General features: G+C 40.6%; 1 protein-coding gene across 2 annotated transcripts in view; it reads right to left on the reverse strand.

The window, feature by feature from the left end:
• The window catches only part of FAM110B (family with sequence similarity 110 member B), a 145,934-nt gene that overhangs the window by 108,690 nt on the left and 11,520 nt on the right, over positions 1–25,724 (reverse strand). For both annotated transcript variants that reach the window (XM_053661185.1, XM_037167630.2), the window contains exon 2: positions 5,920–6,016. The gene's annotated coding sequence lies outside the window, so the exon portion shown is untranslated. The remainder of the gene's footprint in view (positions 1–5,919; positions 6,017–25,724) is intronic.

Raw genomic sequence — 25,724 nt, forward strand, 5'->3', positions numbered from 1 at the left:
TACTTCAGATGTGGTAAAAGGAAATGCTTCGAGAAAAGCAAACTGCTTTTGCTTTGCTTTGTTCTGTTCAGTAAATATATTACTTTGCTTCAATAAATGAATTTTCACAGAACATAGGATGCTTTTGGGTCAAAATAATTCATGCCCCAATTGAAAGGTAAATGTTTTTCAGGAAAAAAAAGTAATGGGCTCACCCAAGGAGCACTAAGGCAGGCAAGGTCAGTCAAAGAAGACGTGACCTTCAGACAGGAGGCCGACTTCTCTCACGGCCACTCAATCCACTGTCGGAAGGCAGCCAGGAGTTCAGCTCTGAATTCCGATCGCCTGTCTCACTGTCCAGTGGACTTGCCTGACTCTGAACACAGCTCAGTAGACAGCAATGACTTAATAAATTATTATTTTAAAAGCTGTGTGATACGAAGACTAAGGAATAACATCTGGAGATCATGTAAATGCAGTGTGATCCCATGCTAATAAGACTCTGCACGGATGGTTAGAAGTTTGACAGGGAACAGAGGAAAATGGAGCTGGTGAACATGGCCCCCTTGCTCCCTGGCACACTGCCCGTGGTACCTCAGGGTTGCCCCTCCCTCTCTGTCAACCAGCAAAGAACACAGTACATTCACTCCGAGGGAAATGCATTCATTCTTCAAGTCAAATTAAGGCTGACCTAACCTCTTTGCGATTTTAACATGCCCCACACCGGAGGCTCTCACAGACAGCCAGTCCCTCCACGTTCTCAGAGCCAGGATGACTCAGGGATTGTCCTGTGTCCCAAAGCAGGGCCAGTAGGGTGGAGCCCTGGCAGGTTCAGAGTCAGGTTCCCCGTAACTTAATCCCAGCCACCCAGGACAACAGGGCAGAATTACCTCAGAAGGACATGCGGGGGCTGCCTTTTTGCAAACTCTACCAGTGTAGTTCTCCAAGGCAGGAGCCTCATCTTCTCAGAAGATACTGAGGATGTCCAGGGCATGTCTGTCAAGTGAGCTACTGAATGAGCAAATGCAATCATGTGGACACTTAGGAAACTCCTGAATGCCAGCTGTGCTCCTACAGGTCTCAGATGAAGCAAATCTGTGCCTTACTCTAGTGGGTATTAAAGGCTGATCACTTTTAATGTGATTTAATGCACTAGTTACTTTCCACAAACATTCTGATTACATGAAGAAAGCCTATATTAAGAATAGTAATAGAAAAAGATATCTTTGCTACATTCTCATAAATATATTAAATGAAGGCAACTGTAAGATGGTCTCAGTTTTCTCCTCCATAAAATCAAGGAGTCCAAGTTAAATCTGCTATATCTCTATCTTAGACACTCCACGATTTCATACACAAAAGACGCCACCGTTCTGAGCAGAGAACAGTAATTGACAACGTTCCCAGGGTTGATGAGGAGTCACGGGTACTCTGCCACCTGATCCAGAGTGACTAACACCTGAGATTCAAAATATAAGTGAAAAGAGGCTCCAGTACATTTATATGTCATTAGCAATCATTTGGGCAGACAAAGATGACACACTTTTCAATAGGTACAGTTATCCTCCTTTTGAAGATTAAGAAACAGAAATTGGGAGAGTTACTAGGTCAGAACGATTTAGAATTCATTTAGTCCCATTCCTCCTGCATTTCAAAGCCAGACAGCCCCTGCCTGTGTCACAGTGGACGATGCCTATCTGTGCAGGTGGCAGAGAGCAAAGACAGAACAGCCTCTGAGATGAAACGCGAACCGCAGTGGGTGGAGAGAGAAAAGGAAAACAAGAGGAGGAGGCCTGGGTGCCCTGAAACAGCAACGAGAGAGAGGAAAGAAACGACCATTTTCCAATTCTAATTAACTTAGAAGTCAGAACATACAGTCAAGAACATACTCACTGAAAAGAGATGCTACTAAAAGATTTTTAAAGATTATAAATCATATTTCCTATAAAACACAAATTCATCTTCATAACTGAAGTATGTGATAAATTACTAACATTTTAAGTCAATAAAATAATGAACAAATTTCCTTTTAGAGAAGACCAGCTAAATGACACATTTGTGTACACAAACCTGAAATAGGGTGAATTTGTTTTAAATCAGATGTAATAATTGGAATTAATTTACTGTAGTACAGGCTTGTAGAAGGTTAAGCAGAGCCTGGGATTATTAGACTAAGTTGGAAAAAGCTTCTAATATTTACTTGTACCTAAATGTCATTAATACATGAAAGGTCTATTGATAACATAATGGTCTCAAAAACACCTGAAAAACCAAAATGCACCATCAGCTGCTTTTCTCCTTCAACAATAAAGCACAGAATAAATAAATAACTGACTGGACATCAATTAGGAAACTCACTTTAGAAAAATCTAAGTTTATATTACATAAATTTAAAAAAACAGACATTCATGAGTTGGAAGAGATAAATTCAAACTCTTAGGATTTGAAGGATTATATACAACTACATATTAAAATATGTACCTGCTTCAGTGGTTTGCTCTTGCATGGTACTTAGGTCAGATCAATACCAAAATCAAGCGAGGAGGCAAACTCAACGAGAGTCTAAATCACAGGTCACTTCTGGGTGGGAGTGGGAGGAGAAGGGAGCACTGATTTATCCCGTTCAGAGCAGCAACTGAACTACATGGTTTTCAGGAGCTTTCACTTGGCACTTCTACCAATTTTGAGAAGTAGCTGCTCTGATTCTTTTTTCACTTGTCTAATCTCAAGACAAACTAGTAAAACCTGTTACAATCACATGACAAAGTCCAATTTTTTTAAGTTATGCGAATTTCACAAAATCGATCAATGAAGGGGGAAATGTCTACCTTCGAGGAGAACACTACGTGGGTGAGGCGTCACAGTGCTAGATTTCGACCACAGCAAATGAGCACTGGTAGAGAAGAGGACATCAAAGCTGCCAGAGCTTGGGTCTTCCTGTGAGATGCAACCAGAACGCAGTTCTCTGCCAAAATATGGTGATGGTAATAGAGGCAGAATGCTTTTACCTCAAATGAGCTGAGAAAAGATGTAGCAAGGGATACTGACCAAACCATTTAAGCAGTAGATATAAGTCAATAGCAGAGATGCACCACTGCAAATTCCAACAGAGGGGCTGGCCACTCCCCCTTTTGGGTATGGAATATATGGAGAGGAGTCCACCACAGTGCAAGTCACAACAGCAGAAAGGGCGGGGGAAGTGGCAGTAGTGCTCAACGCTAGTTACTGCTATTATTCGGATTCACATAAGGACCTCCAAAGTAGTTCAGGCCACTGCACAGGGATGCTGTGAGAGCAGGGACAGACAGCACGTTGCTCAAAATCCATCTGAAAAGGAGGCAGGATGCAGCAGAGAGGAGGCAAGGTACACAGGAAAGAAGGAGTGAGGAGGCAGGGCGGAGGCAGGAAGAGACGGACTCCATTCCGTCAGCATCCTAAGATGAGGAAAGAACAAGAACTGCATTCAAATACACACAAAATATTACTCCCACTGAAATGTCTTTATTTACAGTTTAAACTGTGTTGCAGTACTCCTAAAGGCACATTTGAAACGTCATCATATTCTCAGCATTCGAACAAAGGCATGTTCAGTTCTCCAATTCCCTTGCTGCGTTTTCAATTTAGTTTCCATCTTCACGGAGCGTTCCCAAGGCCAGGCATGGGTGCAAAGATAAGAAGACAGGGCTCTCTTGCTAGAAGGGCTCAAAAACATTCACTTTCTAAGGTGACTCACAGTCCCTTCAATTATACGCTCTTTTCTTTAAAAGGCATTCTTAAGCCAAGTAATGTCATTTGTCTCAAGTGTACAAAAAACAAACGTGTAAAGCAAATGATAAGAAACTCTCTAAAGCAACAACGATTCAGATGTGCTTTTGGTCCAGAGTATAGAAAAAAGAACATCAAAGTTTCTGTATAAGCCTCACTGAATTTAGATACAGTAGAACCTAATGTTAATAAACTTCAGTTTACATGCCTTTTTATAGTTTTAGAACAGCCAAATAGCATGGGTGATAATACTTCAGTACACTTCACAGTTCAGAACGATGACAGAAAGGCTGAGACCAAAATAATCACATGTATCTGTGTACATGTTATAATTATACAGGCTAATGGTTCATGTAGGTGGATGGGTTCTAGTGTTATTCAAGATCTAATTATCCTTATTCTTCAGTTAGCTTAAAAATTTCATAACAAGCCAAGAAAACACTGTGCTTTATATTTAAGAAGTGGGCACTAATAAGAATGAAAGAACTATAGGACTATATAACTTTCTACGCACTCTTAACAGTCAATCATAACCAATGCTTTTAGGAATTCATTTTTGTGGCCAGAGTGTAGAAATAAATGATTTAGTAAACTAATGATGAGATTTCAAATAACATAAGTTGTCCATAAATAGTACTGTTTGGTTGACAAACCGAATTTGCCGCCACTCTTGGCTGCAAGTCACTCCTGTTTGACATTAGCCTGTATTCAGGGTCACGGTAGGAGTACCCTTGCTGATAATGCTGTGGTTATTTCACCATTATCGTGGAGGGCTGCCCGCCGTGTGTGGCAGACACTGTGTGCCGGGCACGAGGTATTTTATATACACCACCTCATTTAATGTTTACATAACCATGAGAAGTAAATGTTGTTATCTCTGTTCTGTAGATGACAGCTACTCACATGTATCAAGCATTTCCAGTGCCAGTGCACGCAGTGACGCACCCATTTAATGCGCACAGTAGTCCTATGATGTGGGTGCTACTATTACCCTGCTTTGACAGATGAGGAAATTGGGAAATACAGTGTAAGCAGCTATTCCAAGGTCACATGTGTTATATGTGGCAGAGTCCTGATGCGGACCCAAGTCCCCCTAATATCAAAGCCACATTCTTTCCCACCGACCCCAAGGAGTCTGGCTCTCCAGGCCTGACCTCTGCCCCACCTATGAGAACAGCTACAGCAGCATACAGGACATGGCCAGAACTACACCCCTTGGCTCATGAGATAACTCATAAATCTGGACCCTAGTGTCTCTGAAGAAAGTCACAATAAGGGAACTAAAGTCCTGCCTCAGAGCTGGCACAGCTCAATGGGCCCAGGAGCATGTGATCCAAAGGCCAAGGTTTCTAGCTGACCAGAGCACAAGGCATCCCAGGATAAAGAGTCTTGGTCTGGACAGATGCCCCATGTCCCTTCAATGGTCATCAGCTGCTTAGGTCCTATGCATGGCCCACTATGTGCCTGGCCACACGAAGCTCTCTGTTCCTAAGCCAAACAAGCCAAGCACCCACCTCAGCAGCAGACAATGTGAGGGAACAGGCAAACAACCGGGGAAGAGGTTGGCATAGGGCTGTAGGAATCATGGCAAATTGTTTTTGGATACAATGGGGAGCACCAAGTGGGGCAGGGAGTCAACTCTGAGGCTAAAGAAAAAGGCAGCAGGGAGCCGAGTCAGGAACCATGGTAAGGTGCTTGTCCCATTAGGAGGAAGACAGCTGTGCTGTCGACCGACTAAAAATTGGAAGGACAGATAGAAACACTGTGAAGAAATGAAACTAATGTCTGGAGAGCCATGCTGCAGTGTGTACTGTAGAAGCAGCAGATGAAGGAGAGGGTCTGCACTCCCACACAACACCCGGGGCAAAGGTGCTCGCCTTGACCTGGCAACACCGGAGTCCAGGTGCCCTACAGAATACTGGATGACGGATGCATGCTTAATGCAGTAGCAGGTGCGCAGCCGCTCTTTGATACATGGAAGGAAGGAGGGGAGGGGACAGAGAAAAGAGGGGAAGAGGAGAGAAGAAAAGCTGACAGAGGAAAGTGGGCAGAGTGAAGACAGGAGAAGAAGGGCCGGAAGGGGACGCCTAGATTCTGCTCAGCAAATAAAAGGTTGTATTTATGATCATCAGAGTTATACGTGAATTTAATAGTATATTTTTCACACGTAATTACCTTTTATTTCCTTTTCAGGCCTTAGAAAGTCTTGCTAACTTCCAATCCAAGGCTCAGAACGACGAGGGCAGGTCCTCTAGAATCCAACTGGGAACTTCTAAAAGTAAAGGAGACAGAATACAAATTACTCTGGAGAATAAAAGCAATGAATGTTTAAAGTATCATTAAACAGAAACTGATTTTTACCAAAAGAGCAAACGCAGTACATTTCCTCATATACCTGGAAAAAGATTGGGTCCAAATCCTCTTTCTAACATAGCTGCTCTAGCAAAGTCTAAATTGATTCTAGAAAAAAAGGGAACTGTAGGGTAGGTGGTGTTTGTGCCTCCAGTGGGAAACAAACCAAAGGAGCCTGTGCAGTGCCATTAGCCTGGAGGCCCCCGTGTGGCTTTGCAGCACGCCCAACGCAAGAACCTCAACACCACCTGCTCACAAAATCCTGCAGGAAATGATGTAGGCTTCTCACAAGCTCCTGCAAACTGGGGAGGAACACATATCTTATATTTCAGAAACTTTGTTCATGTTTGCAAGGGAGTCCAACATTACAAAGCAGCATTTTATCTCGTCCCCCAAACGCAGTTCCAGTTCCGACGTGAGCTCACAAACACGTGTTCATTTGCGTGGGGGCTTCTTTCTCCTGGAGGAAGGACAGACCTTGGAAGGGAGAGCAGCCCCAAAGTTTGGCTACACAGTATTTCACTTCAAACAATCAGCGTGAACTGGGCACATACTCAGACGCAGACATTACAGGACTGTGTTTTCCAAAGGTGGAAAGAAACTGAGGTTTTTTGAAGAAAGTCATGTCCCTAGGGGCTGTCTGACACCCAAACATTTTTTTTACCCGAGTATCTTCCAGTACTTATGTATTGGGAGATATGTGAATGAATCATGAAATGATTGTTATCCATATATCTGGCAACTCAAACAAAATAATAGTGGAAAACTTGACCATCTTCTCCACTAGCGTCTGCTTTTGGAGTCCACCTTCATTTATATAAAAGTGGGGGCTCACAGATGGGGAATGAAAATGCTCTGACTATAGTAGATATCTTTTTTACTGAGATTTACTCTCTATTTTGCATGGATATACAAGCAACCAACAGAATATTGTAAGGAGGCACTCGGGACTTGAACAGATGCCCGTGAAGAGCACTTCATTAAGGTCGATGCCAGCTTCCCAACCTCGGTCTTCTTTCTGGAGTGATGTGTAATGAATGATTTGGCAGAAGTTTATTAATAAGCCTGCAAAGCTTGGCTTAGATTTTGTTTAGCTTAAAAGAATAAAAGAAAGCCTGAAAATGTCAAGTTAAATAACAAGTAGACTGACACTTCCCACTTTCATATTTAAAATGTTCAAAACAATCTACCTACTTCCCCTGTCCCATTACCCAGCAATGTTCAACAAGAGCAAAAGTAAAATTAATACTGGAATACAGCAAAATATAAACTCCAAGTTTATGGCCCCTTTTGGCAAGTTTGTGGCAATTTAAGATTTTATTTTATTTGTTGAAATGTATGGGATCTAGGACTTCGAATGAGTAAAGTCATATATATATATATATATATATATATATATATATATATATAATAGGATGTTAGAGAAATTTTAATAAAAAAATCTTTAGGCCTAATTTAAATTGATCATGACCCATAATAAAAATTTAAAATGTTTTATACTTTACTTCTTTGCAACCAATATTTTTTGTTTTGTCCTAAAATTGTATCAAAAATCCCTCTTCATATTTATCATTATTTCGCCTTTTCCTACTCACAGTTTGAAGGGAGAGAATAATGGACTTGAACTCTTACTCTGATGCTGTAGAGATGGCAGGGTCACATAATTCAAAGATGGGGAAGGACTTCAGGACTAGACTTGTCTCCAAGTTGCCATATGACATCAAAATCATCCTAATAACTCATAGCACCTATTCTTTCTTTTCATAGCACCTATTCTTGAAGATAAGGGATTGAATGGTCACCTGCTCTAATCGACTCATTTCATAGCACAGAAAACAAAAGCTCAGAGTAGCCAAGTGACTTCTCCAAAGTCACACAGCAAAACTGTTGTTAAATCTCTGATTTCCTAGGTGCCAATCCAGTGAGTGCTCCATTAAATTATAATTTCCATAAATTACCCACTAAGAGCTATAATTTCATCTATTTTGCTACACATCTATTATTCTGCATAGCATAAACATCACTCAATGAGTTAACTCAATTTTATGTTACCACAAAACACTACTAATATCCAAGAACACACTCTGCCTTTTGCTCCCTTTACAAAGCCAGATTAAACCATGAACGTCCATAAAAATCTGAAATGAAATTTGAAATATTTTCAGGCTCTCTAAAGCCTGACATCTATCCTCAAAATAGAATTTCCCTTTCTTATTCACAGTCAAATCGTAATCATAGCTTTGCTACAATGCAGTTTCAAGTAGATTTCATAGATAGCTATCAAGCAAAATGTAGATATTCTATGGTCAAAGCTTAGATAAAGTTTTTAAAGTAAGAATTTCAAGATAATATTCCATTAGACCCACCAATTTGGACAGAACTCTTACTGTCTAAAGCTCTGGAGTCACCCCAGAGCACTTAGTGGTTAAGTCACCTACGTCAGCAGCTTACTACCATGGACAGGCATCTGCTGATTCCCGGTCACTTACACTGTACCGTACTAGGTGCAAGGGAGCCAACAAATGTGCAGTGATGTCCTTGCCTACTGTACTGTGATGACTGAGATAATCAAGGAGGCTTTCACTGAACTAAATCGAAGTTTGCAAGTGACCAATGTGTGTGTGCCAATGTGTGTTTAGGCAGGTAGGAAGTAAATTCACATGGGGTTTTCCCAGAGAATAGGCTGACAGATTTAGTAAAGAGTATATGTTTGGGGAACAAGGTAAGATAAATTAAAATAGAGGAACAGATGACAGAAGAACCACTCTACACATACCCAAAGGAGCAAAAGAATGTGGCATGGGAAACAAAAATACCTTTGAAAGAAATTCCATTCTTGAGAGTGTGTGAGCAACAAAAATACCTGCTTCGTAGTATTTCCTTACAGAAACTGATTAATGGTATTAAAATTCAGTGCCAAACAACCCTATTAAAATAAAAACGACAAGCTTTCAACATACTTTCAACAAAGAACATGAACAAATGCCAAGTAAGCACAAGACGAGAGCCTCAACATAATTTAATCAGTAGGGAAATGCAAAACTATACCTTGATATGACGCCACTATATACTCACTAGAATGACTACATTTAAAACGACAAAAATATCTAGTTAAGCAGGGGTTAGGAGGTGGAGGGATTGAGCAAAAAGGAGAAAGGACTCATGGACATGGACAACGGTGTGGTGATTGCTGGGGGCGGGGGTATAAGGGGACTAAATGGTAATGGAAAAATATAATTAAGATTATGTTTTTTTAAAAAGGACAAAAATGTCAAGTGTTTACAAGATAATGGAGCAACTGGGATTCTTATAGAATGCTGGTGGAAAATTAAAAATGTTATAGGCACTCTGACAAATAATTTGGCAGTTTCCATACACACACTTACCGTATTGCCCAGCGATTCTGCTCCTATGTATTTACCAAAGAGAAAGTGAAAGATACATTCCACACGAAGACTTGTATAGGAATGTTCACAGCAGCCTTATTCATAAGAGCCCATAACTCAAAAGAACTCAAATGCCCACCAACTGATGAATGGATAAACACATCACACTATATCACACAAGGGAATACTACTTTGTAGTGAAAAGAAAAGAATTACCGATGCACACAACATAAGTAAATCTCAAAGACATACTATGGGAAAGAAGGGAACACAAAAGACTGTATGTGTAATTCCATTTATGAGAAATTTTTGAGAAGGCACAACTATACCAACAGAAAGCAGATCAACTGTTGCCAAGGGGGAGGATGTGAGGGAAGAGATTCACTATAAAGAGGCATATTGGAGGGTGGAAATGATCCGTATCATAATGGTAGTAGCGGGCACATTACTGTGTATACTTATGAACTTCAATGGGTAATACACTTACAATCAGTGAATTTAAAATCAAATCTAAACCTACTTGCAAAAACATTTGATGTATTAATTGGGAAGCACCTCTTAAGCATCAGTAGGCCTTGTCCTAGTCTAATGAATATACTTATCATATAAATAAAGATATAAGGCAGGCTTATCAAAGTCATAGCTCATTCAAGTTTTAAAATGGCTAGAATGTTATATAATAGAATCGTAGTCCTAAATGTGAGGAAACCAAACAATTTTATAGCATTACTGTAAAATATAAGTGAAAAAAAACCCAAATTCATTCATTCAGCAAATATTTCCTGAGGGACTACCATGTTTTGGTCCCTACACTAGATGGAAAAAGTCACCGAGATTAAATAAGAAAGAGCTCTTGCCCTTACAAAGTTCATCATCCAAAAAAATGTAAGGAATGCACTCCCATGGTAGAAGGTATAAACTAATTAATTAGTCTGAAGAAGACCTATGAGTTTGAGTTTGTCAGTCAACCCTAAATATGGCATAAACATTGGTGAAATTACAGGCTAAACCAAGAGAAGGCTCAAATTCAATACACACAAGCACTACTCTGTTCCGAACTGGCTAACAAGTGTAGGGGTATAGGTCATGTTCAAGTGTGCTGTGGAGGTAGTCATTTTAAACTCCCTTCTAAAGCCCAGCTTAGCTGCACAAATCCTCTGTAGTACTGCCCTTCTTCCCACAACTAAATCCCTAAGATGATGCATGAGCCGGGAATTACCCTGTATATACTATACTATCCAGGATGGTGAGAGGGCTAAGTATTCTCAGAACCTGACAAACTGAGGCAAGAGCAGGTAAAAAGGGAACCTGGAAATATTTCAATCAACTAGGGAAGCACCTGGGAGTGGGGGTGGACTCATTTGGAGGAAGAGACATCCTTCTGAGTGGTGCAGTTACAGGGAGGCCAATACGGCTCACGATAGGAGCATTCCAGCACCGAACAATCTCACATTTCAATAGACTGCTTCGTAAGGCAGAGGAACCCAGTGCTGGTAAGTTTACTGAACTGAGAACTCAACCATACTCTATTCCTTATATTTCATCCTAATGTGATACCTGAATCATTACCATCACCTCACAATTTGTTTTCCAATGCCCAGACTTTCAACCTTCCACGGGGCAGCAAAACTGATCTTTAACCTAGTGACAATTATGCCTTCCTACCTCCCATTGCCGATGCCTACAATCTTTACACTCCTTTGGTGGCTTTCCACCCTCTACAGGATCAAACACCACTCCGGCCAGTTCCCGGTCAATACAGCTCTTCTACCATTCTCCCCACACCCTGCGCGCAGCAATTCTGAACAATTGCAGAACATGCTCATGGGGCCTTGTTTTTCTTGTCTTCACACTGTGTACATGATGTCCACTGTCTGAAATACCCTACACCTCTTGGTGTGTTGTCTGGAGACTTCAGCCCCCTCATCTGTATGTAGCCTTGCTCCGACAATCCCTACTTTCCCTTGACTCCTTCATGCTTTCACCATTTCCTCCCCTTCATGCTGTCCTGCCATGAACATATCAGATATAAGGACCAGTTATGGCTCTCTCTCCCTGATAAACCATTAACCCCTGTCTGGTTACCTCAATCCTTAGGATTTAGCCCAGGAAGTGACACTTCATGGAACTTTCTCAACAAACCAGGGATTCTAAGATATTCCAGTTCTGTATGTCTTGTCTGATCTGATACCCATCAACAGTGTTAACTTGGGTTGTGTAGGAGGGACAGAATAAGCCCAGGCAAAAGCTGTTATTCTGAGGCTACAGAAAACAGAGTTGAGCAACTCTCTGAAAAATCCAGGCAGGCTAAAGTTGGGATACAATACTGAGACCAAAATGATTTCCTCATGGATACTCAGGCATTCTGAAGGCTGCTGGATTCAAATCCTGCCTCCATGCCTTCACTACATGACCTTGAGTAACCTAACCTTTCAAAGCCCAGGTCTCCTGGTCTGTAAAATGGAGGCAATTAGAACCCTTACTTCAGAGGGTCTTTCTGAAGATCAAAGGGCAACTTACCAGAAAGAAGGCAGCACAGGATTCGGTGCAGGGAAAACACTCCATGTTGGCTGATCCTCAGCAACCTCTTCCTACCCACTTTTTCATCAACAAATGGAAATAACACCTACTTTGGAATAAAGTGTTTCAACAAACAAGTAAAAATGCAAGGTATAGAAAAGTCCCTTGGGTATAAATTACTGATTCAAAACTTTCTAGAAAGTTTATCTTTCCTTTCCAAAAAAGCAAGATTACACAACCAGAGACATCCGCTTGAGGTTCAAAGCAAAACACAACCACCTCCCTGTGATGCTCCTCCCATGCTGGGCTGACAACCTCACACAGGTCTTCCATGTGTTCTACTAAATCATTCACTTGGACTGAGCTGACTGAGATCCTTGCATATCTCTAGGCTTTGCAAAAGAAGAAAAAAGCACACTGCAAAGATTCACTAGGATGTGTATAATGGTGTACAAGTAAATTCACTCAGATGTAGCCCATCGGTTTTGTTCATTGATTTTCCATAAACAATAACACTTAGCAAATGAACATATAGTCAAAGAGATGTTATGTCCAAGATAGAATTTTCTGAAAAAGGTCATAATGGAAAAAGCTGTAAACTACTTACTAATGTGTCAGTGTTTCAAGGTTCTTTTAAAGGTAAATGTGCCTGGTTCCAAAATTATATATTTAAAAACATGTTGTACAACTCAAATGTTAATTTTTAACACTCCACAAATACATGGTTTTAAACCTAGCATATTACTAGTCATGATCCAATGATTAACACTGTCATTTTGTAGCGTTTTAATACTTGTGAGTCAGTAGCTGAACACAATTGTCATTCATAAAAAATTAGTATAATTAAAAAGCAAACAATCACAAATTAGAGGAACATATGAGGGCTAAACTAATTGAAATGAGTGGAAATGCACAGGAAACCAATAGTAATGGAAAGGAAACTGGGACTCAAATCAAAGGAGTGGACCAGAAAGAGGAAAAAAATGACCAAGCAGAAAAGGATGAAGAAACAAGAATTCAAAAAAAAAAGGGGAGAGGCTTAGGTACTTTCAGGACATCTTTAAACGTTCCAACATCCAAATTATAGGGGTTCCAAAGGGGGGAGAGAAACAGCCACGAGTGGAAAACTCATTTGAACAAATAATAAAGGAGAACTTCCCCAATCTGGCAAAGGAAATAGACTTCCAGGAAATCTAGGAAGCTCAGAGAGTTCCAAAGAAGTTGGACCCAAAAAGGAACACACCAAAGCACATCATCATTACACTAGCCAAGATTAAAATAAAGGAGAGAATTCTAGAAACAGCAAGAGAGAAGGGAACAGTCACCTAAAAGGAGTTCCCATCAGACTGTCAGCTGATTTCTCAAAAGAGACCTTACAGGCAAGAAGGGGCTGGAAAGAAGTATTCCAAGTCATGAAATCCAAAGACCTACAACCAAGATTGCTCTATCCAGCAAAGCTTTCATTAAGAATGGAAGGACAGATAAAGTGCTTCTCAGATAAGATCAAATTCAAGGAGTCCATCATCACCAAGCCCTTATTATATGAAATGTTAAAGGGACTTACCTAAGAAAAAGAAGATAAAAAAAAGATGAAGAGTGAAAGGACAGCAAACTCACAGCTAGTAACAACCACACCTAAAACAAAAGCAAACTAAGAAGACAGCTAGATCAGGAGCAGAACCATAGAAATGAAGATCACATGGAGGGTTAGCAACAGGGGATTGGGAGAAGGAGAAGGGGGGAGAAGGTACAGAAAATAAGTAGCATAGACAGTAGATAGAAAATAGATAGGGGGGAGGGTAAGAATAGTAGGGGAAATATAGAATCTAAAGAACTTGAGACACGTGGTCACAAACTAAAGGGGGGGAATGGTGGGGGAGGGGGTGTTCAGGGTGGAGGGGAATGAACGGGGGGGAATAGAACAACTGTAATCGCATAATCAATAAAATATATTTAAAAAAAGGAAACAAAGTTTATAGTGGTTCCCAGCCTAAATTCCAGCAGGAAGAACATGTAAAGAAGAATGATTTTCATATATTCTGTGGGACTAATGTCATACTTTGGTTAGAAAGAATAAAGGAAGGAATCTCCTTCATTAAAAATGTTTGACCTTGAGTTTATTTTTGTGTATGGTGTAAGTTGGTGGTCGAGTTTCATTTTTTTGCATGTAGCTGTCCAATCTCCCAACACCATCTGTTGAAGAGGCTATTTTTACTCCATTTTATGCTTCTGCCCCCTTTGCTGAATGTTAGCTGACCATAGAAACTTGGGTTTATTTCTGGGCTCTCTATTCTGTTCCATTGATCTATGCATCTATTCTTATGCCAGTACCAGGCTGTTTTGATTACAATGGCCTTGTAATATAATTTGATAACAGGGTGTTGTGATCCTTCCTACTTTGTTCTTCTTCCTCAAAATTGCTGCAGCTATTCAGGATCATTTATGGTTCCATATAAATTTTTGAAAGGTTTGTTCTCTATATGTGAAATATGTCATTAGTATTTTAACAGGGATTGCATTGAATCTATAAATTGCTTTGGATAGTATGGACATTTTGATGATGGTAATTTTTACAATCCATGAACATGGTAACTGCTTCCATTTATTTGTGTCTTCCTTAATTTCTTTCTTCAGTGTGTAGTTTTCTGAGCACAGGTCTTTTACCTTTCTTGGTTAGGTTTCTTTCTAGGTACTTTATTTTTCTTGTTGCTATAGCAAATGGGATTTTTCTCCTGATTTCTGTCCCTGATATTTTGCTGTTGGTATAAAAACTTGCCTTCTTATATAACTCCAGAGATTTCGTATACCCAAAGTATATTAAGAGTTGTTTCTTCTTTGGTCAGCACGTTCTTCCAAAGCCACTGTACTTCTCTGTCAGGAAGAAACTGTTGTAGAAAATATGTGTTTTGTTGTTACTCAAATTCATATGTGCAAAATCCCTTATTAACTTACATTGTGAAAAATACCTCTTTCAACAACAAACACTGGAGTCAGGAACTCACTACAACCTAAAGCAGAAAGTATGTATCTTATCTGGAGGCTGACCTTTGATTTATTTTTTCCCCAACTTTTTCATTGTGATAAAATATACATAAAATTTACCATCTTAACTGTTTTGAAGTGTACACATCATGGTATTAAATACATTCAATATTGTTGCGATTGCCAACATCCGTCCCCACAAATCTTACCTTGTAGAACGGAAACTCTGTACCCGTGAAACACTAAGTCCCCATCCCCACCCCCTGCCCCTTCCAACCACCATTCTACTTTCTGTCTTTACGAATTTGACTACTCTAGGTTTTCCATGTAAGTGGAATCACACAATATATGTCTTTCATGGTCGGCTTATTTTACTTAATATAATATCCTCAAGGTCCATCTATGTTGCAGCATGTATGAAAATTTCCCTGTTTTTAGGCTGACACTACATTGTATGTATACTGCATTTTGCCGATTCATACATCTATTGATGGACCCTTGTGTTACTTTCACATTTTAGCTATTGTGAGTAACACCACCGTGAACACGAGTGTACAGGTATCTCTTCAAGACCCTGCTTTCAAATCTTTCAGGTATATATACCCGGAAGTGGAGTTGCTGGGTCATATGATAATTCTACTTTTATAAATTATGAAAGCGAAATTGTTATATAGAATTATTCTTTTTTAAATTTTATATATTTATTTTCACATTTTTAAAGTTGTTGTTCAACTACAGTTGTCTCCATTTTCCCTCATCACTCCCTCCCAGCCCAGCCACACCCATTTACTGCCCTTGACCCTAGCCCCCTTTGGCTTTGTCTGTTATGCTGAGTGAAATAAGCCAGGCGGTAAAAGACGAATACCATATGATCTCACCTATAAGTGGAACCTAATCAACAAAACAAACAAGCAAAGTATAACCACAGACATTGAAATTAAGAATACACTGACAGTGACTGGACGGGAGAGGGGAGGGAATTTCAGGGGAAAAGGGGAAGGGTTTACAGGAACAAGTATAAAGGACACACGGACAAAAACTAAGAGGGTGTGGAAATGGGAGGGAGGTGGGGAGCGGGGGGGGGGTTGCTGTTATTGGAGTAAAAGACAGAAAACTGTACTTGAACATTAATTAAAACAATTTTTAAAAAGAGATGCTCAAAAAATTATAAATTTTAAATGAGTAATATATCAGGCACTATGTTTCTTGAAAAATAAAAACTGAAAGTGTAATATAGTAATTTAAATATTTAAACCCTAGAATTTCATACCTAGAATATCATACCAAGAAATTGTGTCAACAAAATTCTGTTTTCTGGTACGATTATAAACTGGCCATTTTCCTTCCTTCCAGGCATCTCCAAATATCAAATAAGAGAGTATTAGTGGAACTCAAGTCTCCATTTTTGCCTTAAAATTTACCCTCCACAATATAGATAATGTCGGACTACAGGAGCCTGTGTCTCTTCAGCAGTGTGAAGATACACACCCTCCTTAGGCTCATCAAGCCCACAGAGCACTGCTTTCTAACGCTGTGCTTTCGGTCTTCAAGAGAAGAACGTGTTGAACAGTGCTGAGGCTCGGGTTGTCCTGGCTAGCTGAGGAGTATAATTTAACTGGAATCCCCCTTGTGGGCTTTCCAGAACAGGTGGCTGAGATTTCAGGCCAAAGAATCTCTACTTTCATCTTTCTGTTAAAAAAGCTAGTCGTTTTGTTAATGAGCAAGTGTAGAACAATGCCAGCACCAACACTGATATTTTCTGCTTCCCACAAAAACTAGGCATGATGTTAGTAAAATGTAATACGGTTGGTGCCATATCTGGCTGCAAAGGTGGCAAGAAGAAGCCCCTGCAGGAGCCCAAGAAGCAGACCGAGGAGATGGAAGAGAGAAGGCATTCCGGCAGAAGCAAAAGGAGGAGCAGAAGGGACTTGAGGAGCTAAAAGGCCCCCTGGCCACGGGTGGAAGGAAGAAATCTGGCAAAAAGTGGTGAGCTCCTGCCAAAAAGTGAGGCGATCCTTCATTCCATTCCTGTGTTAACATCTGGATTCCCTGTCATAACATCTCTTTCCATCTACAGCTAGAACGAAGTGTTGTCTTGGAGCCTGTTGTACATTTAAGAATAAACTTTTGTAAAAATTAACAAAATAAAAAAAATGTAAGTAATACGATCTACTGGGCACCTTTTTAAACAGTCAAATGCAGGTTTTATTAAGGTATTCTGTTTAACATTATTGCATTTTTTACTGTGGTAAACTACATATAACATAAAATTTACCATTTAGCCATGTTAAAGTGTACAGTTCAGTGGTAGGAAGAACTTTGACACTTGTCCAATCTCCACCGCCAGCCACATGCAGAACTCTTTCCATCTTGCAAAACTGAAATTCTGGACCCATTACACATCAACTCCCTGTTCTCCTCCCCTCTCACCTCCATTCTACTTCCTGTCTCTATGAGTTTGACTACTCTAAACACGTCATTTAAATGGGATTACACAGTGTTTGTTCTTTTGTGATGGGCTCATTTCACTCCCCAGAATGCCCTCAGGGCCCATCCACATTGTAGCGTGTGTCTACTGGGAACCTTACTTCTCATGCCACAGGAAAGCCTTAGCCTTGAAATGAAATGTAGAGTCAGGGGCGTCTTCCCAGTGAGGCCCTGCTACATATGAGTCACTGTGTTTGTGAAAGCAGGATTGGGAAGGACCAGCATCAGCAGCACCGCGGAGCCCTGCTCTGGTCTCCTTTCTGCTAGGGTGTGCCTGAAACCTTGAATGCCAGCCCCCAGCAAGTAAGCAAGTGGGGTCTGTGAGCCAGGCCACCCGGCAAGTCTGCAAGATAAGACAGGCTAAGGTTTCACTGAGAACAGAACTTTTCATTAATGTCTGCTCTATGCTATCTTTAGGGCTTTGGGGAAATTAATATCAATATAAATGACTGGCCAGGAATGATTTACACTATGAGTAAACACCAAATTAATGGCCCCATTACACTTAAGGCAATTTTGCTATCTTAATGGTGATACTGACTTGCATTATAAAACCTACAACTTACTCCATAAAATACAGCATTTATTATGTAATTTTTGCAACAATTTTTGACCGCTTGGTTGTTTTATGTGAGCCATGCATCCCCAACTAAATTATATTTTTAAAAACACAGTCTTAGAATTCTTTTACATCTATCTCAAATTGATGTCCACAAAAAAGTAGGTTTTGGATAAAATACTGCTTGTTGGTCTAACATATAAAAAAATAAATTGATTAATCATCGAAAATAGGTTAAACAAGGTAGTATTTATAGCTTAGTGGTTATAGATACATATTTTGCAGTCAAATATGTTATTCCAAATTTGAATCTCAGTTCTATTCAGGGTTTGACACTATTGGCTTAGGACCTGAAACAGAGTAAATAAGCAATGCTTGTCAACTATTCGTAGTAATAATGCTATTATTGCATTGGACTAAATATTTGTGTTCCCCCCCTCAAATTATTTTAATATGTGGAAACCCTGACCCCCCGATGTGATGGTTTTGAAGTTGCTGGATATGTGGAGTTGGGTAAAGTCTTGGACGTTATTCCCTGACCAGGAATTCGACCTATGGCCAACGGTTCAAAAACCACCAGGAAAGGGCCCAGGCAGGATGCACTGAGCTCTTCCCACCCACCCACAGCCAGCATCACCTCCCCTGCCACCTGGCTGCATCACCTCCATCCAATGCAGTTCCCCAGGCCCCATCCAGCCTCCAGGTGATTGCAGCCCCAGCCACACTGAGGCTGTGGCTCCTGAGACACCCAGAATTCTCACAGAAACGTGAATGGTGGAAAAGCATCATTGTTCGGGCCACTGAGTTTGAGGGCTGTTTGCTAGGCAACAAGAGATAATACGGCTTGTACTTCAGCTCCTACCTTTCCTTCTGCCCAGTATAGTCATTTATCTAAAAGTACTTATTCTGCAGATTTAAAAAATCATCAAAGAGGCATACAGTATACATGTTCTAGTCCCTTCTGGCCACACCAAAGAGACATCAGGTTTCTCATATTTAAAAACCATTTGGCCTGGCTGGTGTAGCTCGATGGATTGAGCGCGGGCCTGCAAACCACATGATCGCGATTCGATTCCCAGTCAGGGCACATGCCTGGGTTGCAGGCCAGTTCCCAGCAGGGGGCTCACGAGGGGCAACTATACATTGATATTTCTCTCCTTCTCTCCCTCTCTAAAGATAAATAAATAAAATCTTAAAAAAAAAACCAAAAAACAAATAAAAACCATTTGAAAGACACCCTAATTTCTATGTTGTAAGGTATTCAGAGTAAACGGGTTAACTACATAATTAAACCATAAAAGCAGAATAAATTAAATGCTGTAATAAGAAATAGTTTAATATTCCACTAGTTAAATTTGTTTCCAAATAGGACTTAATTATAGAATACACATTTTACTAAGTTTCACTTTATATACTTGTAACTTTTAAAAAATGTTTCAGTTCAGGGAGGGCATTTTTAAAAAAATTAAATTTATTGGGGTAACAGTAGTTAATAACACTTTATAAGTTACAGGCATATGATTCTATAATGTATCACTTGTATATTGCATTGCACGCTCACCAGAAGAAATTCTTACTTAAGAACTTAAAACTAAATTTAGAAATTTTCTTCACTATATTGCCCAACATTTCATCAATTAATACTAATTTTTGTTGAAATAAAGGTATTCCAAGAATGTAAACTGTATGTACTCTAACAAAAAATAGTCAAGCTACCTGAAGATTAAAAAAGAATCTCAACTCATAAAATTAAAAAAATAAAATTCCCAAGAAGAGAATACTATTTTGCAAAAACATTATTTCAAACCAAAGAAAATAAGTACATTTTCATGGCCCAAATTATTGATGTAACAAAGATATAATCAACTACACTTAATTTTGTATTAAAGCTATGAATATGCCCCAAAACAGATTCCATTAAAATATTTTATTTTAAAATAAAATATAAAGATCATATAGTTTGGCTTCCAAGTGGCTAAAATATTTAATTAAGTGGTGCCTCAAAAAATCGGAATTGAACTAATATTTCACATATGAAAATCCACACAGACTAAAGACATACAAAATGGTTGGGGAACACTATGCATACATGTGTCTTATTAAGCAGAAGTGTTATATTAAAAATGATGCACTCACTTAAAAAAAACCCCCCTTTTTTTAACAAAAAGAACGAACGGACCCAAAAAAGCCCGGCCCCCCCCCCCCCCAAAGGCCCAGAATTTTTGAGGAAAAAAAAAACAAACAGTCACAATCCCAGCACAGAAACAAACATTTCAAAACTAAAGGCCAGCTATTCCACTCCTCCCCCACTGAGCTTACAAGTGTTTATCAGTTTATTTCCATTTTAAAAAGGAGCGACCTTATTTTCCAACACTGTGCCAGAGAGGGTGCCCTGAGTAGACTCCACCAAGTCTACTGCGGGGTAGACTCAGAGCTTCTGAGGCATGATGAAACAAACCCCAAACAAAAAAAAGGTGGTGCTGGACATGGCAGCAGCAGTGGGCGTTATGGGCTGGCCTCAGCACACAGGACAGAGAGCCAACTGTCCAGTCCCCCCAGGACCTCCCTCCCACCCCCACAATAGAGTCCATCCTGGTCTGGGTCACCTCTGACCTTCGTGAAGTTGAACCCTGCTTTCCCTCATGGGTCTTTGCTCAGCAATCTGCAGAGCACCCCACACGGGTCTTTCCACTGTGGCCAACTTCTGTTTCCTGAGCCCAGGTGTGTGCCAGAGGGAGGCAGCTGCCTCAGATGGGACAGCACCGCTCTCCCCACCCGCCGTGCGCTTCTAGCATGGACTTGAGGCCTGCCATTGGGCACGTCACACACCCTCACCCTCCATACTTTTATGCTGACCTTAGCACTTCTCGCTGTTATATTCCATCTTTGATGCATTTAGATAAATAGTCTGTAACACTAGGTATTTGCTTTCTCTTGCAGTACTGAGGGAAATCTTTGTTGGTAATACCCAGCTAGTGCCAGTTCCAGAGAGAGCACATTATCTAATTCCAGACACGGCCTTCGGGAGGGGAGACCCTCCAGGAAAACCTATCCTGGGATTACCAACAACCACTCCCAGGCCTGGGCGCGATGAAACTCAGGGCTTCTGGGAGCAGCCCAGGCAGGAGGGCACCAGCCAGGGAGGCAGAGGTGGGAATGCCACTCCACTCTGCCATGACCTCAAGACAGGGAAGCCCCGACTGAGCAGGGCAGTGGGGTCCATTCAGCGCACAGCCAAAGTCTCGCACAGCCAGAGTTCAACAAGTGTGTGATCTTCGACTCCACGAATGCCTCGAAGATCCTACCTCACCAGTTGGCACCAATGTCCTCATTAGTAAAGCAGGACCTTAGTAATGTCAACCCTGCAGGGTTTTTCTCAGAAAGACATGAAATAACCCTACGTGACCTCCAGCAGCCTCACACAGTCACGGGAACCCAAAGGGCTGCTTGTCCAACACACACACTGCGACCAACCAGACACCCAGGGTGCCCTGGTCATGACCCAGAAACACAACCAAACCCCCTCTGAGACAGTCTACACGAGAAATGAACTGTTTATTTATGTTTTCCATAGGACTCATTAGACTTGCAATTTTTAATGGAAAAATGACTTCTAAATATTTTCTCATCTACATAAAATCAAAAGTAAAATTAAAAAGTTGCTGACCATTGATTTAATATAAAAATTTCAACAAGGTCAAATATGTAACTCCTACCTGCCCGGGGTAAAGAATTTAAACAAACAGCTTACTGAAAATGACATTAAAAAGCCTCTAGTTTAACTTTACATTCTGCCTTCTTTCACAAAAAGATGTGAGACACCTACAAAAAAACCAAAATAAAATCAGAGGAAGACAGAAAATAAAATTTCTGGATGTAGAGGAAATTTAAGCATAAAAAGAGAGGTTATGATACAGAAGAAACTAGCCATAATTTCCTACTAAGTTACAACAGTCGAGCTTTGATTTTACCTACTATTTACAGTTTATTTTTCAAATAATCAAATTTGCCCTGCATGTTTCTGGACAACTTTTTAAAATGTGAGAAGTGTAGATCATACCAGGAAATAACAATGCAAGAATTACAACCTCTCCACCAAAACACAGGAAGAAATGTCGTGGAGACGCCTCTCAAATAACCTTCAACCAAAGTGGGGCACAGGATGGCTGAGGGCGGGGCTCGGTCAGGGAGGGGCGAGGTTCTTTGAGGGTGTCCGATACCTCCATGCCCCCTGGATGTTGCCTACAGCTACTCACTATATACTTGGAAGACCCAAGCTGAAGGAACCAAAGAAGTCAATGGGCTACATAAACTCTTGAAAAAGACCTTCTGTAACAACAAGCCTCTTAGATTGTTAAGGGCTCAGTCCATAACTTCCAACTCAAGTTCAAAAAGCCTGATCACAGTGCATAATTACCTGCTTGTGGATGAATGCACCCAGACGGGTACCTAGTGGGCAAAGCCAGGCAGATTTAAGTAAAATTACATGAATCCAGTAAATCTCCAAAAGTACAGTCAGAGTGATTTTGTCCTGGACATTTCTGGAGGCATTTCAAGATATTACCAAGCTTTCTACTAGAGCCACAGAAACATCTCACATATTCGTATGTGGAATCTAAGAATGTCAAGTTCCCATAAGCAGAGAGTAAGTAGAATGGTGGTTGCCATAAGCTGGGCCGTGGCACACAAGGAGAGATATCAGTCTAAGGCTACAAACTTTTAGTTATAAACTGAGTGAGTTCTAGAAACATAATGCTCCGCACAGACAACAGTGAATAATACCTTACTGTCTACAGACAATTTGCTGAGAGTGCATCTTAAGTGTTTCCACCACAATAAATAAATAAGTAAATATATAAATACACCAAGTAACTATGTGATAGATGTGCTCATTACCTTGACCATGGTCATCATTTCATGGTTGTACATGCATGCCAAAACATTGCATCATACACCTTGAATATGTAAAATTTTTCTTTGCCAACTATACCTCAGTAAAGCTGGGGAAAAATAAAACTGAGATTTAAGGATTTTTCTAACTCTCACAAATTAATTGGCTATATACTAAGTTGTTAGATATGAACCATTAAAGGTAACAATTTTAGTTTTAGTCCAATTAATTCTACGCTATTCTTTGTGGCAAGAGTTAGCTATCGGGACCAAGACAGGTTTTCTGAGCAAACCAGCAGAGGTGGGGCGAGATCTCCCACTACCTAGCACCCTCCTCATACGGGCCCTGTCACTGTGCTACCACAAGGTCTTCCATTTTACTCAAGTCATGTTCTTTCCAACTAGACAAAATTTTAAGGTCAGGGATAATATATTCATAGGACTACGACTTTTTATTATCAGTAACTAGGATAGTGCCTGGGAACATATGCACTCAATGAATGTGGTCAATGAATGTCTCCACACCATGCAGCAGAACATGGTGGAATGGCACAGCCTTCGTTTCGACCACCAGAACTTGAACAAACTTGACCTCATCACAATGATTTAGCTTCACTGACACGAAACAAGCTCTATGTCTATGGGAAGCCGAGGGCATCCCCCAGCCTGTTTCTGACACAACAATCAATGTGAGACAGTCTGAGAACGGAGCTCAACCTGTTACAGCCACAGCTACATTATTAACCACAAGTCTCTGTTCTCTAAATTGTCCGCAAGCTTTATCAGAGGACATGTTCCAAATGTATTACAGAAATCCAAATAGAAATCTGTCCAAATAGGACTGTTCTGATCTTCTAGCCTAGTAACTTCATACAAAAAATGAAGCTATACATAATTTGTTCCTAGTGAAACTATTCTTGCTTTTAGCTACTACTTCTTCCTTTTCTACAAGTACACAACCATCTGCTTACTACTATGATTTAGAATGCTGCCAAGGATGTGTAGTAATATCAATGAATTATAAAGAGTCTAGAACATCTTCCCAATGAAATATAATGCAAGTCAAAATCGGGAACCATATACATTATTTTAAATTTTCTTGGAGCTGTATTAAAATTTTAAAAGAATTTGGTAAAATGAATTTTGATAATATATTTTATTTAGCTGCCCAAATCCAAAATATTACCTCAACATGTAATGTAAAAAATGATTAATGAGTTACTTTACATCCTTTTTTAAGCTAAATCTGCAAAGTCAGGTGTATGTTGACTTACAGGACATCTCAATGCAGGTCAGTTACGAACGCAGTGCTTAGGAACCACATATGGCCAACGCTGCCACACTGGACAGCACAGACCTAGGATCTTTTGGTGCCTTCTGCAAAATCAGGGTATTTATCTCGCTTCTGATATCTCTTGTCTTTGACACAATCTTTTAGGATATTATCAATGGTGGTATATTGATTCCATTTGCAAATTCCTTTAGCACCTGAGAGATCATTCACCCCTGTCTCAAGGTGCAAACTACTCTGAGTAGCAGAGTGGTTTCAGATGAAGCTGCTGCTGTGAACATGATTTACTCCCCTCTATCATGTCTTACAGAAATGATAAGGCGGAGATATACTTTTATGACTTTACATTTAAGTTACTCGAGCATCATGAAAGATGTGATTGCTTCTCTTATTCCTTTTATTCAGACCATAGGAGAAAAATAATTAAAGAGGAGACATAATAGAGGCCTTTTAGAATAACCAAGATTGCATGAAGCCCAGAAGAGATTAACGAGCACTTCTGGCAGAGGAAGCAGCACGTACAAAGGCAGGGACACATCCCGGAAAGCGGGCGGAGGGGCACGGAGGCCCAGTAAGGGGAGACAGAGAAAAGCATGCTAACAAGACTTTGTACTGGACACATGCTCAGGGCTTGGAGCAGCTGAGCAATGTGACAGGACGATATCAGCTAATTCTGGAGGCAGTACAGTAGAGACAGGAAAGGGAAGAAGGCTGAGGCAGGGAGATCAGACCGAAAGGAAAAGATACAAAACCCTGCACTAGGGTGGAAGGTGTACCAGGAATGCAAAGCACAGCCAGGCAGGAAAGACATTTCAGGCTTAGACAGTGGGGAAACCCAGGATGTGAGGATACCAAAGGGAATCAGGGGCCTAATTACACTACCACTGTGCAGTGCAAGTGAGCGGCTGAGCATCCACTGCTAAGAGCACTGGCTGATGAATATGGGCCCGTCTCTGGCCGTCAGTCAGGAGGCCTCTCCAGCTCACAGGGCGTATGTCTGGTGTCAGCCTCACCTCAGAGGCGGGGAGGAGAATTCACCCTCCCTCTACCCAAGTGCAACCTTTTCCTGATTTCTACACTGTCACTTCATTAGACCACAAGCATCAACTAATCTCTTTAAAAATCTATGAGCACAGACTCAAGTTGTTACTATGTTTGCTATTTTAGGTTTGAGGAATTTACCTTTTTTTGGTAGAAGGAAGTTTCTTAGAGTTCCGCTATCTTACATACCAAAAGGCAAGAAAAAATAGCTTCTGACAGAATATTCCTTTTGCATTACTTTTTGCTTAAAGGGGGATAGAAGGGCCAAAACTGTGACAGTAAAAATGACAAGCCTTATTTTCATCCTATAATAAAAAGATGAATCTTTGCTCCTTTGACGCTGCATCCCCCAAGTCACGTAGGCAACAGGTGACACACGTGACACCAACTCACAGGGCACCACCAATTTCAACTAGGGCAACAGCACATTTCTGAGGATGGACAAGGTCAGAAGCACCGTGGACGGCACTTC

This window comes from Artibeus jamaicensis, unplaced genomic scaffold (genome assembly GCF_021234435.1).
Source record: "Artibeus jamaicensis isolate MK-2021 breed Jamaican fruit bat unplaced genomic scaffold, CSHL_Jam_final scaffold_916, whole genome shotgun sequence".
Lineage (NCBI taxonomy): Eukaryota > Metazoa > Chordata > Mammalia > Chiroptera > Phyllostomidae > Artibeus > Artibeus jamaicensis.